The sequence below is a fragment of the Aotus nancymaae genome, unplaced genomic scaffold (assembly GCF_030222135.1).
Source record: "Aotus nancymaae isolate 86718 unplaced genomic scaffold, 86718_ANA_hifiasm-v0.15.2.pri h1tg000020l, whole genome shotgun sequence".
In the NCBI taxonomy this organism is placed as follows: domain Eukaryota; kingdom Metazoa; phylum Chordata; class Mammalia; order Primates; family Aotidae; genus Aotus; species Aotus nancymaae.
This window is the reverse complement of record NW_026988432.1, coordinates 56,615,977-56,630,335: the sequence shown is the minus strand read 5'-3', so window position 1 is coordinate 56,630,335 and position 14,359 is coordinate 56,615,977. Positions and strand designations below refer to the sequence as shown.

The window sequence follows — 14,359 nt, the reverse complement described above, 5'->3', positions numbered from 1 at the left end:
TGGTTACCCTCCCGGCAAGGCTGGTTCGACCTACAGTCAACAGGAAGCTCCTGGGGGCAGGGACAGGATCCCAGCCTCGGAAGGAGGCCAGACGTGAACGTTTTTGGACAGCGATCAGGATTGTGATGAGGGTGTGAGTAACGCCCCCGGCTCACGCGGTTGGGCTGAGATTTTACTACTAACGACAAAGAGTGCGGAAGCTTAGTGCAGAGAAGCAAACAGTCAACCAAATAAACTCAACCTCGTCCTTCCCCACAAAAACAAGCCCCAAAGCCCTGGGTACTACGCAGAGCCGGCCCAAGGAAAAGAGAAAGGCAGAGGGGCGGAATTGGGGCGCCCCATTCAATCCCCGTGGCAGCCGAGCGTCGGTGGGTTCCCGGGTGGACAGGGGCGCCGCGGGCCTGCTCTCCCGGCGGGGAAGCGCCTCCTCCTCCTCACGCCCCCTCAGTCTGCGCCGCCCGGGGAATCCGTCCCGGACCCCGCCGCCATGTTGGGTCGGGAAAAATGACACGGACTGGCCGCCTAACCTGACCACAGCAAAGCGGCCCGGAGTCCTTGGAGGGGACGCGAGGGGGCCGTTGGCGCCCGAAAGCTGGGTATTCTGGAGCCGGGCCGCGGAGGCCCGAGTTCCGGTGAGCCGGCTGCGGCGGCGCGCGCAGGTAGCCGCAGCCCCCGCCCCGCGCCCGCCCCCGCCCCCGCCCCCGCGAGGAGTGAATGGGCGGGGCCGGGAGGGGAGGAGGTGGAGAGTGAGGCCGGCGGGTGGGGAGCCTGGGAACTCCCTCCTCATGAAGTAGCGCGTCCCGGGCCGGCTCTGCCGTCGTTGCTGCCGCCGGACGCCCCGGGACGAGGAGGTGGAGGAGGGAGAGGGCCCGCGGGCCTCGCCTCCGCCCGCCGCCCCCGCCCGCCACCCCGAGCTGCAGAAGTAGAGACTCATGAGAGCGCGACCATAAAACAGGTAAGGACCCGGTGGGGCCCCGCGAGCGGAGGGGTCCACCCCGGCAGGGACAGCGCTAGGCCCTGGCGCCGGGAGCTGCCGCCGCCGCCGCCGCGGTTCCCCGCCGCCGCCGCCGCGGTTCCCCGCCCCCGCGGGCCCAAGTCGGGAAGTTGGGAAGAAACTTCTCCCCTCCCCCGGCTCGCCCGCCGGGCTCGTCTCCTTCCCCGCGCTACCTGCTCGCCCCCTGACTCTATCCCTGTCCCGTTCAGTCCTGCCGGGTCCCGCCCAAGTTCGACCTGAGGTCCCAGGGGCGTGGGGACACTCCCCACCCCTTGTCTTTGGGGTCGTGTGGACCGCCCCGCGACGTGGGGGCGAGGTTTATTTTTGCCCGCACGGCCGAAGTAGGGGCGAGGGAAGCGGCCCCTTTCGGTTCTAAAGGCTGGGGTTCCGTGTGTCTGCTAACGCCGGTAGCAGCTGTGCGGGGAGAGGAGCGGGTGTGTGGGGCGAGTGGGTGAGCCTCTGGCTTTACTTGGTTTGATTGAAAACCGCAACATGTTTAAAGTTTTCCTTTGTTTTGGATTGGGGGTTGGGAAATTTACCATTCAGCGTCCACTTTTACAGAATCACGCCGCACCGCCTCCCGTTGCGTTCGGTGCCCTGTCCACATGTGTTAAAGAAAATTTTGTTTTAAAGTGTGTTTTTCTTCTTAATTGCTTCCAGCTTTCACTTTATTGGGCATGGGGCAGAGTTGTTTTAGGAAGCTCTTTGAAAATAAGTCTGATGTAGGGACTTCTTTAGTGTTTGTTTTCTAGTAAGACTTAACAGTTCGGATTTGGTTGAATTATTTTCTGCATAATTAATTGATGTAGGCGTGGAATAACATACTGTCTAATAATTTATAAATTATTAAAGGAAATAATGAAAAGTCTTCGGTGGAAGCACAATTTTATGTCCATGTCGTTTATGTACATACGTTCCACGGGTGTGTGTTTTCACATAGTTGATTTCACATATATATAATAGGATTATAGTGTCTTTATGCCTAAGGAAAGTATTACTAAATCTATACACGTGACTGCATTTAAGGAAAAGTGCGTGGTAAATCTAGTATCTTAACTATCACAGTGCTTGGCACACAGTGGACAGGAAGCATTTTGAATGGACAGGTAATAAAGAAGTGTCTTAGCCAAGGATCTTGTGTGTATCACAATTTTAATATATTGTACATTAAGAAAGTTTTACTTTAGCAAGTCCTATATATGATTTTTTTGTTTCTTTTTTTTTTTTTTAATTAAAAAATACATGGAACGCTTCACAAATTTGCGTGTCATCCATGCGCAGGGGCCATGCTAATCTTCTCTGTATTGTTCCAATTTTAGTATATGTGCTGCCGAAGCGAGCACGTTTGTTTCTTATAAATATGAGACCCCTTCCACAGTTGACATGTAAGAAAAGGAAGTTAAATTGTATTTTAATTTTTGGACTAGCTAAAAGTCAGTGGAGATTTTAAATGCTGGTTGACAATTCAGAGGGCTCTACATTTGAAAAAGACAATTGCCTTTGATCTGAAAACAAAACAGTTTATATCCATGTTTCCAGGATAAAAGATAAAAGGGCTCTTAAAATATATACTCTGCTGTAACCACCGTAATGTTATAATAGCTTTAATTTTGCAGTTAGGTTTTGCTGACTTCATAAACCACAAAACTGATTCCTTTCTGTTCATCTGAAAGTGAAAATACAGCTTTGACCTGTCTTCCTGGGATAGGTGGAATTTGTCTTATGGTCAAAGTATAATATTAATACATGGGGTGTGTGTGTGTGTGTGTGTGTGTGTGTTTTCAGGAAATTCACAAGCTGAAAAAATGTCTATGCAAGTAAAATTCCTCCACGGTATGTAATGATAAAAGAATGAATGTGCTAAAAGGATAGAAGTAACCCTGTATAAGTGAAATACTACCAACCCATGGTGTAAGACTTATTCAAATTTGAAATTTGCATCATGTTAGGCAGTAAATAATTCATTACTATGGGTAGTTTTTCTTTACAAAATCAGTGTAGGCATCACTTATTCTATTAGCATTATAGTAAGAAAAAAGACTAATTCCAAAAAAAATTTTAAGTGATGCTAAGCTCTGGTGTCACCCAAACTTGGGTAATAAAACTAAAAAAAAAAAAGAAAAAAAAACCTGCAAGGAAATTTCTGTGAACGTAAAGATAGAAGCAAAGAATACCTGTGGTTCTATGAAAGGGAAGATATGGAAAGAGGGAGGAGATTGTGATGGAGACCTGGCTTCTGAAGTGATGACAAAGTTTTTTTAACCTGGTAGGAGTTATCAAGGATATTGGTCTTAGTGTAATTCATTAAGCCATACATTTGTGTGCTTTTCTGTTTATATTTTACATGAAATTTTTTTCTTTTTATTTTTCTTTAGAAAGTGTGTAATGTACTATATAAGGTGCTTGGTTTAAGAATATATTTGGTGACCAACTTTAGAACATCACCTAGCCTATCCTCTGCCAATAGGATTAAATTTATTAAATCATAATTGTCATATACCAGCTAGTATATATAACTACTTTGAAAACATCGGGCTGGGCATGGTGGCTCACACCTGTAATCCCAGCACTTTGGAAGGCCGAGGCGGGCGGATCACGAGGTCAGGAGTTCAAGACCAGACTGGCCAACATGGTGAAACCCCGTCTCTACTAAAAAAATACAAAAATTAGCTGGGCATGGTGGCTCGTGCCTGTAATCCCAACTACTTGGGAGGCTGAGGTAGGAGAATTGCTTGAACCGAGACCCAAGAGGCGGAGGTTGCAGTGAGCCGAGATTGCACCACTACACTCCAGCCTGGACTGCAGAGTGAGACTCCATCTCAAAAAAAAAAAAAAAAACAAAAAACCAAAAATCCAAAAATTAGCTGGGTGTGGTGGCGGGCACCTGTATTCCCAGCTACTCAGGAGGCTGAAGTGGGAGAATTGCTTGAACCCAGGAGGCGGAGGAGGTTGCAGTGTGTACTCCAGCCTGGGTGACAGAGCAACGCTCTGTCTCAAAACAAAAACACGAAAGTACAAAAACTTTCTGGGTGTGGTGGTGCACACTTGTAATCCCGACTACCTGGGAGGCTGAGGCACAAGAATGGCTCAAACCTGGGAGACAGAGGTTGCAGTGAGCTGAGATAGTAGTGCCACTGTGCTGCAGCCTGGGCAACAGAGTGAGACTCTGTCTCGACAAGTATAACAAAATAAAAAACAGAAACAAAATGTCACATACTCCCAAATGTACAATAATTAGAGAATTTTTGGAAAAATTTTCTAAATTTCTACTCGCTTTTTTTAAATAAGTTAATATTTTGACAGATACAGGTTTTACAAAATTAAAATCTGCTTTGGCTTGTATTTTGTAAATAACCAGTAGAAGGTAATCAAAATGTTTATTGAACTAATGGATACTGTTTTGTTATCAAATACTCTGTTTTTCTGAAAATTACATGACAAAACTCAAAACTATTTTCAGTTTTCTAGAACAGTAATTCTTTAGATCAGTAATTTCGGCCTTAGTTTTTATATTCTTAAGAATGCCATAAAATTTCAGCGTAAAATAAATTTTTGTTTAAAGTTTATGAAGATTTACAGAAGGATGAATATGTTTTGGTTCAAAAGAAAGCAAATTACAATATGGTGTTGGAGCTTCAGAAATGCAGAGAATCATTGGGTCATGCTATTTTATTTGCTTTATGTAATGGCTTGCTATTTTAGTTGTTGATGTTGTGCCTTTGCATTGTTGCAGAGTTGAAGAAGCGATCACATCTGTGCCAAATTCTTATATCACAGGAACTTTCTGTCGTGTTATAAAGGTGATGTTTGTGGTGCAGGCTTTGCTGTGTGAATATTTACAGGAAGTTTTAGTAAGATCTTCCATTGTTTAGAACCTACATGACTTGGGTCACCTTCAGTTCACATTTAAACAGGTTTACAATATAAATATAAGTCCAATAGCGAGGTACAACTGCTTTTCTTTAAAGGAAATAATCTGTTCCTGTTAAAGTGTCTTCTTGTCTTATTGGTAGCGCGTGTATGGCTATTAGGTAGGGTATGTATTATCTTTTTTCTTCTTCTCAGCTGCTCCAGTGCCACAATTAGGCTGAGTATTGCTCAGCTGCAGCTGCTGGGTGATTACTAACCATCCAGCTCCTGTCTAAACTCAGAGGCAGATTTAGCAAAAGGAGCTATAGTAACAGCAGAGGGTGAAGGAGAAGAGCGGGTGCTGCCGCCAATATCATTTTCACGTGTCTATGCCAAGGAATCGTTGGCTGCAGCAGCACTACTGTTGTCTTGGAACTAGCAGATGTGATGGCAATATATCCCGATCTGGATTGGGTTTACCTTTCAGAATGAAAGCCCACTCCAGGAAAGACAGAGAATCCTGTAATTTTAGAGTATAGACTAATGTGCAGTTGAGGTGCTAATGGACTGAGTTACAAGCCTCTGTGCTGCCTCAACTCCCCCCTCCCACCCCCCAATCTAGGGTAGCAGTGCCTTTCAGTTTCTTTTGTTCAAATGTATAGTAAGCTGTGAGACTGCAGGTTCCTTCAAGCATCTTAATTTCACTTTAAGCTGTGATTCTTAGAATTGCTGCTTTTACTGTTGTTTGGGGGAGGTGGGTAGAATTGCTGGCATGTAGGTTCTTTGCACTACTTTCTCCTAGAAAGTGGAAGGCCTTCAAGAGGGATGACTTCTAGGACTAGCTATACATTGCACATCCCCTGTGGCTGCCTGAATTTTGCTGGTAGGAACGCTGCATTCTTTTCCTTTTGGTCTTTCTTTTTTTTTTTCCTTTTCTTTTCTTTTCTTTTAAGTGGGGTTTCACCGTGATGGCCAGGCTGGTCTTGAACCCCTGACCTCAGGTGATCCACCCACCTTGGCCTCCCAAAGTGCTAGGATTACAGGCATGAGCCACCGCGCCCGGCCTCCTTTTGTTCTTTCTTTATCCCTGGTGTTTGAGAAGATGGACATCAACAGTTGCAGATACATTATCAGCTATATATGGCAATTCCCAGACTGGAAGATGCCAAAGGCAAATTTTGCTGCTTCTAAAATGTTGTTTGGTTTATAAATATGCCCAGTAAATAGCAGCAGTCAAGTCTTTTTTATTTTTTTGTTTGTTTTGTTTTTGAGACATGGTCTTGCTTTGTTGCCCAGACTGGAGTGCAGTGGCTCAGTGACGGCTCACTGCAGCCTTGACCTCTGGGGCCCAAGGGATCCTCTCACCTTAGCCTCCTGAGTAGCTGGGACCACGGGTATGCACCACCATGCCTGGCCAATTTTTAAATTTTTTGTAGCGATAGAGTCTCTCCATGTTGTCCAGGCTGGTCTCAAACTCCTAGGCTCGAGCGATCCACCTGCCTGGGCCTCCCAAAATGCTGGGATTACAGACCACCACACTCAGCCACAGCAGCATCTTGTTCTTGCTTTTACCACTACTGTCTCCTGAACATCTGGAGACAATTCCTTTGATTAATCTTGTCTTTGGAATTTGGTAGTTCGGGGTTTGGCAAATTTGGGATGGAAATTAGAGAGTATTGAGAAAAGTAGTGCTCAAACTTGTATAACCAGAAGGAAGGATGAGGTGCAGGAAGACCATACATTTGAACATTAGGAAGTACACATCATTATGGCTTATACTTAGCAAGACATTGGTGTTATGACCTCTTTGTGCTCCCACAAAACACTTACGTCAAAACACACCTCTCCTTGCATTGTAATTCATTCTTTCCAGGCTTGTCTGTTATTCTTGACCTAGTATTCACTGTGTCAAGGAGCTGTTTTATAGCTATCTTTGAGAACAGCCCCAATATAATAAATACTAAATTCTGAATTGTATGTAGGGATGTAGTTCTGGGTAGATTTATATGACTTTATGACTTTTTGCAAACACAACAAATCTTTAAAGTACACATCTACTAAAATGTTATAAAACTACCTTAATGAGTTTTCATAGCTTGAAGTTAATTCTTCAGATTTTTGCTCTCAAGGTTTTGTTCTAGAAGGTGATTTTACAAAAGAGCTTAATCTTGCAAATGTGAATTTAAAGGTCATTTTCATATTTCTTTTTTTTTTTTTTTTTGAGACGGAGTTTCGCTCTTGATACCCAGGCTGGAGTGCAATGGCGCGATCTCGGCTCACCACAACCTCCGCCTCCTGGGTTCAGGCAATTCTCCTGCCTCAGCCTCCTGAGTAGCTGGGATTACAGACTCGCGCCACCGTGCCCAGCTAATTTTTTGTATTAGTAGAGACGGGGTTTCACCATGTTGACCAGATGGTCTCGATCTCTTGACCTCGTGATCCACCCGCCTCGGCCTCCCAAAGTGCTGGGATTACAGGCTTGAGCCACCGCGCCCGGCCCATTTTCATATTTCTAATGTGAACTGAAAAATTTGTTGTAGTTGAAGTTAAACTAGTCTCTAGTAAGGTTTATTTTAAATACTTTGTACTATTTTAGTGAATGAAGAAAGTCCAAGTTATGCTAAAGAAAAATCCTAGATTTTTTAAAAATGCATTTGGTGTCATATCACATTAGTAGTGACAATCAGTATTACAATTATGACTTGTTCATATCCACCCAGGACAAAAAGATAAGGAAGTCCTGATATTCTTGCTGTAATGTGTGTGAAGGAATGCATAATTCATAGGTATATTTTTGCTGGGTTATTGGTAGTGAGGACAGGACGGGAAATGCTGGGAGAAAAAGAACTGACCACTGAAACTTCAAGATTGTCTTCTTTTCAGCCTCTGTTTCCAGAAAAATATGGATTCTAGGTTTTCTTCAACTGACTTAAGAGGATTTCACTTTTTTAAATATAACTGAGTTTCTTAGCATTAAGTGGAAATTGGGGTGAGGTGGAGAAAGTTGGTGGTTGTGTAAAAGTTAATACTTCAAATTATTTCCTGGCAAATGTATTGATTTCTAACTTTTGTTCTGATGTGATTAGTATTTTACAGATAAGGACACTTTAAAAAAAATAGCAGTCGGACATCTGGAAGGAGCACAAAAGGCAATGTGGTATTATAAGGAAAGGACTAGAAGGTAGAGCACTATCTAGATTTTAGTTTCATTTCTGACAGTGAAGAGCTGTGTAGCCTTGGTCAATTCTGTAAACTCCCTAGGCCTCAGTTTTGCAATTTGAAACAAAAGGTAGTTGGGCCTGATGGTTTCTAATAGTTTCTCAGCTTTATATAAATGTGTGCTCTGCCACAGTTGATGTTGTTATAATATAGTCATGCTCTGCCTAAGGAAGTTACAGTCAGTAATGGTGATCCTATAAGATTATAGTAGAGCTGCCCTATACAGATGTACTATTTTTTTATACCGTGTAATTACTACATCCGTTCTACATTTAGTAATGTTTAAATATGCAAATACTTACTGTGTTGCAGTTGCCTGCAGTATTCAGTACAGTTGCATGCTGTACAGATTTGTAGCCTGAGAGAAATAGGCCATACTATTTAGCTGAGGTTATAGTCAGCTGTACTACGTAGGTTTTTATAAGTACACTCTAGAGTGTTCACAAAATGTCAAAATTGCCTAATGAGGCATTTCTCAAAATATATGTAAAGTGATGAGTGACTGTATTGATAAAAGTTTAAGGAAATGTTTGAGTCTAAAATTTGGAATCAAATTAGCTGTAATTAATGATTATAGTAAAAAACTGACCCATGGACTTGGCACAGGACTTTCTCAAGCAAATGCAGTTATACTAATTAAGAAAACATTTATTAAACCTGTGGTGTGACAAATACTATGGTAATTTGGGGTTTTTTTTTTTTTTTTTTTACTTGGAGTCTCATTCTGTCACCCAGGCTGGAGTGCAGTGGCTCGATCTCGGCTCACTACAACCTCTGCTTGCTGAGTTCAAGTCATTCTCCAGCCTCAGCCTCCCAAGTAGCTGGGATTACAGGCATGTGCCACCATGCCTGGCTAATTTTTGTGTTTTTAGTAGAGATGAATTTTCACCATGTTGGCTGGGCTGGTCTCCAACTCCTGACCTCAGATGATTGGCCCGCCTCAGTCTCCCAAAGTGCTAGAATTACAGGCATGAGCCCCCTCACCCATCCTTTTTTTTGGGGGGGGTGGGGGCGGGGACAGGCAGACACAGTCTCACTCTTGCCCAGGCTGGAGTACAGTGGTGTGATCTCGGCTCAGTGCAACCTCCACCTCCCAGGTTCAAGCAATTTTCCCTGCCTTAGCCTCCTGAGTAGCTGAGATTACAGGGGTGTACCACCATGCCCAGATAATTTTCATATTTTTAATAGAGATAGGGTTTCACCATGTTAGCCAGGTTGGTCTCGAACACCTGACCTCAGGTGATTGCCCGCCTCAGCCTCCCAAAGTGTTGGGATTAGAGGCATGAGCCATTGCACCTGATCTATGCTAGTTTTGATGTTACAAAAATGACTAAGGCATTACTGCTGCCTTCTAAGAATTCACAGCTGGCTATGATTATGAGCCTGTTACAAATTTTGTAGGTTGGTAGATAGATCTTTTTTTCCTTTTTTTCTTTTTTTTTTTTTTGAGATGGAGTCTTGCTCTGTCACCCAGGTTGGAGTGCAAAGGTGTGTTCTCGGCTCACTGCACACTGCAACCTCCACCTCCCGGGTTCAAGCAATTCTTCTGCCTCAGCCTTCCAAGTAGCTGGGATTACAGGCACCTGCCAACATGTCCAGCTAATTTTTGTATTTTTAGTAGAGGCGGGGTTTCACCATGTTGGACAGGCTGGTCTGAACTCCAGATCTCAGGTGATCCTCCCGCCTTGGCCTCCCAAAGTGCTGTGATTACAGGTGTGAGCCATAGTGCCCAGCCAGTAGATCTTTTTTGTGTGATAATACATTATATAATACTTTTGGTTTTTGATGGCATTGTGTGATACCTCTGAAACTGTAATAAATTCTTTTGCACTGAATAGATTTAACCTCCTGTAAATTGATTGACTTCTCTAGGCAGGAAGATTGGATTTAATGTTTTTCTAGATATTAGTTCATTACAGGTGTTTGTGGCTCAGATGCACAGGCTCCACAATACTTACATACAAGCTTTAATAGACACATTTGAAAGCAAGGCTTTGAAAAAGCATTTCAGATTTTTTCATAGTAAAATTAGAAAAATGACTTAATTGCATTGAAGTAGATAGTTATGATGTCAGTTAACAAGTAATTGTGGCTGTTTGAAAGCTTTGCAACATTATATCAGCAAAATAGCCACTATCATCAAAATTTACGTTTACTTTTTTAATTGACAAAAATGTTTACAACTTGTTCTGGATATTTGTCTTTAATGCATACAGTTAATATTTAGAACAAGACAAGCTTGGCATTGGAAAATGGTTAGCTTTTTAAGGTTTGTATAATAGATTTTCTAAAACAAACTAAAATCATAGTGTTCTGAAAGTTTGTAAGTTGATTTTTTGAAAATTAGAATCTTTTTCCAGGAAGTTTTTTCAGTAACATAAGCCTTTTGGCCTGATTTCTAGGCAGCGCATTGGAGTCTTATAAAACCTCACAAACAGGTAAAATAATATTTTGGTGGCAAAATATTTTTTGGTTGGTTCTCAGTTTTTGCCTTGTTTTTGTTGACTGCTGAGCTCTTTGAACAAATAAAAACTTGTTCTACAAATGCTCTGATTATGAGGTGGATGAACCTGTAGCCTTGCTAGTCACCCTCCTTTCCCACCTTCCCAGCTCCTCAGTATTTAAAAATCACTGTTTCAAGTTTCCTATTAGGATACTCAGATTATCCCATTGAGGCATTACTATTAAGCTTAATTTAAGTACAGAAATTTCCCTTGGTTTCCCCACCTGCTTGCTAGACACTGTGAAACCTGCCTCATACTCTAACCCTATAGGATGATATGAAGTATAGAAAAACTTCAAAAGATTGGAAGTAATAAACAAAAATAGTAGAAAGAGGCTTGGGAAAATGAGAAGTGTTATAATATGGAGTTTGTAACTTTACCTTCTCTGACCCTTTTTATTTCCCACCCATTCACTCCTCTTAGGCATTGGGTAGAGAAAGAAGAAAGCCTGTCCTATGATAGGTGCTGTGCCACACTTTTATATGCATTATCACATATGACTTGAATCTTTGAAATGTGTTTCCAAAATACACAGAAAAATTAAGAATGAGATGGTATTTATTTTTTGTTTTTGAGACAGTCTCACTCTGCCACCCAGGCTGGAGTGCAGTGGCAAAACCTCGGGTCACTGCAATTTCTGCCTCCCAAGCTCACATGTTCCTCCCACTTTAGTCTCTGAGTAGCTGCTGGGACCACAGTTGTGAGCCACCACACCAAGCTATTTTTTTTTTTTTTTTAATTTTAAAATGGGGTCTCACCACATTGCTCAGACTGGTCTTGAACCTCTAGGCTCAAGGGATCCTCCCACCTTGGCCTCCCAAAGTGCTGGGATTACAGGCATGAGCCACCATGCCTGGCCTGTTTTTTATTTTTAGTTTTTTAGAATAGAGTTTTCACTGTGTGGCATAGGCCGTCTTGAACTGCTGAGCTCAATTGATCTACTTGACTCGACCTCCCTAAGTGCTAGAATTACAGGTGTGAGCCACCATGGTGGGCCCCTTGAGGTAGGTATTTATTACAGATTAAGAAACTGAGGATCAAAAAGTATATATAATTTGCTAAGGTCACAACTAGCAGAACTGGGATTTAAATCTAGGACTGACTAAAAGCCTATTCCCTAGGCCATAACTTTCTTAGGAATAAGGAGCAATGATGGAAAGGGAGATTTGTTGTCTTTTTCTTCTTCATTAAATGGTGCATTTGAATTGTTGCCAAAGAATGTTCAGTTACTTAACACTTTTTAATTATTTTCTTTTCTTTCTTTTTTAAGAGATAGGATCTTGCTCTGTTGCCCAGGCTGGAGTGCATTGGCATGATCATAGCTCACCACAGCCTCAAACTCCTTGGTTCAAGTAATCCTCCTGAGCAGCAGAGACAGGCTTGACCCACTACACCCAGCCTACACTTTTCTTTTTTTTTTTTTTTTTTTTTTTTTTTTTTTTTTTTCTTTTTTTTTTTTTTTTTTTTTTTTTTTTTCTTTTTTTTTTTTTTTTTTTTTTTTTTTTTTTTTTTTTTATTGCATTTTAGGTTTTGGGGTACATGTGAAGAACATGCAAGGTTGTTGCACAGGTGCACACCTGGCAGTATGATTTGCTGCCTCCCTCCCCTTCACCTATATCTGGCATTTTTCCCCATGCTATCCCTCCCCAACTCCCCACCCCCCCCACTATCCCCCCTCCCCCAACAGACCCCCGCGTATAGTGCTCCCCTCCCTGTGTCCATGTGTTCTCCTTGTTCAACACCCACCTATGAGTGAGAACATGTGGTGTTTGATTTTGTGTTCTTGTGTCAGTTTGCTGAGAATGATGTTTTCCAGGTTCATCCATGTCCCTACGAAGGATGTGAACTCCTCCTTTTTAATGGCTGCATAATATTCCATGGTATATATGTGCCACATTTTTCCTGTCCAGTCTATCATCGATGGGCATTTGGGCTGGTTCCAGGTCTTTGCTATTGTAAACTGTGCTGCAATGAACATTCGTGTGCATGTGTCCTTATAGTAGAACGATTTATAATCCTTTGGATATATGCCCAGTAATGGGATTGCTGGGTCAAATGGAATTTCTATTTCTAGGTCCTTGAGGAATCGCCACACTGTTTTCCACAGTGGTTGAACTAATTTACACTCCCACCAACAGTGTAAAAGTGTTCCTATTTCTCCACATCCTCTCCAGCATCTGTTTTCTCCAGATTTTTTAATGATCGCCATTCTAACTGGTGTGAGATGGTATCTCAATGTAGTTTTGATTTGCATTTCTCTAATGACCAGTGATGATGAGCATTTTTTCATATGTTTGTTGGCCTCATGTATGTCTTCTTTTGTAAAGTATCTGTTCATATCCTTCGCCCATTTTTGAATGGGCTTGTTTGTTTTTTTCTTGTAAATCTTTTTTAGTTCATTGTAAATTCTGGATATCAGCCCTTTGTCAGACGGGTAGGCTGCAAAAATTTTTTCCCATTCTGTTGGTTGCCGATTCACTCTATTGACTGTTTCTTTTGCCGTGCAAAAGCTGTGGAGTTTGATTAGGTCCCATTTGTCTATTTTGGCTTTTGTTGCCAATGCTTTTGGTGTTTTGGTCATAAAGTCCTTGCCTACGCCTATGTCCTGAATGGTTTTGCCTAGGTTTCCTTCTAGTGTTTTTATGGTGTTACGTCTTATGTTTAAGTCTTTAATCCATCTGGAGTCAATTTTAGTGTAAGGTGTCAGGAAGGGGTCCAGTTTCTGCTTTCTGCATATGGCTAGCCAGTTTTCCCAACACCACTTATTGAACATGGAATCCTTTCCCCATTGATTGTTTTTTTCAGGTTTGTCAAAGATCAGGTGGTTGTAGATATGCTGTGTCGCCTCCGTCGTCTCTGTTCTGTTCCATTGGTCTATATCTCTGTTTTGGTACCAGTACCATGCTGTTTTGATTACTGTAGCCTTGTAGTAGAGTTTGAAGTCCGGTAGTGTGATGCCTCCTGCTTTGTTCTTTTTGCTTAGAATTGACTTGGCTATGCGGGCTCTCTTTTGGTTCCATTTGAAGTTTAAGGTGATTTTTTCCAGTTCTGTGAGGAAGGTCATTGGTAGCTTGATGGGGATAGCGTTGAATCTGTAAATTACTTTGGGCAGTATGGCCATTTTCACAATATTAATTCTTCCTAACCATGAACATGGAATGTTTCTCCATCTGTTTGTGTCCTCTCTTATTTCGTTGAGCAGTGATTTGTAGTTCTCCTTGAAGAGGTCCTTTACGTTCCTTGTTAGTTGTGTTCCTAGGTATTTTATTCTCTTTGTAGCAATTGTGAATGGCAGTTCGTTCTTGATTTGGCTCTCTTTAAGTCTGTTATTGGTGTATAGGAATGCTTGTGATTTTTGCACATTGATTTTGTATCCTGATACTTTGCTGAAGTTGCTTATCAGTTTCAGGAGATTTTGGGCTGAGGTGATAGGGTCTTCTAGATATACAATCATGTCGTCTGCAAATAGAGACAATTTGACTTCCTCCTTTCCTAATTGAATACCCTTTATTTCTTTTTCTTGCCTGATTGCTCTGGCTAGAACTTCCAGTACTATATTGAATAGGAGTGGTGAGAGAGGGCATCCTTGCCTAGTGCCGGATTTCAAAGGGAATGCTTCCAGTTTTTGCCCGTTCAGTATGATATTGGCTGTCGGTTTGTCATAAATAGCTTTTATTATTTTGAGATACGTTCCATCGATACCTAGTTTATTGAGGGTTTTTAGCATAAAGGGCTGTTGAATTTTGTCGAAGGCCTTCTCTGCATCAATTGAGATAATCATGTGGTTTTTGTC

The 14,359-nt window shown here is 42.1% G+C and overlaps 1 protein-coding gene and 1 non-coding gene across 2 annotated transcripts in view; one reads left to right on the top strand and one right to left on the bottom strand.

The window, feature by feature from the left end:
- Positions 1-876: 876 nt before the first annotated feature.
- Positions 877-14,359, top strand: part of YES1 (YES proto-oncogene 1, Src family tyrosine kinase) — a 102,711-nt gene continuing 89,228 nt past the window's right edge. Inside the window, exon 1 of the mRNA XM_064379360.1 lies at positions 877-955. The gene's annotated coding sequence lies outside the window, so the exon portion shown is untranslated. The remainder of the gene's footprint in view (positions 956-14,359) is intronic.
- Positions 2,231-2,337, bottom strand: LOC135276207 (U6 spliceosomal RNA). The gene has a single exon (XR_010343750.1). It is a non-coding gene; the product is annotated as a U6 spliceosomal RNA (small nuclear RNA).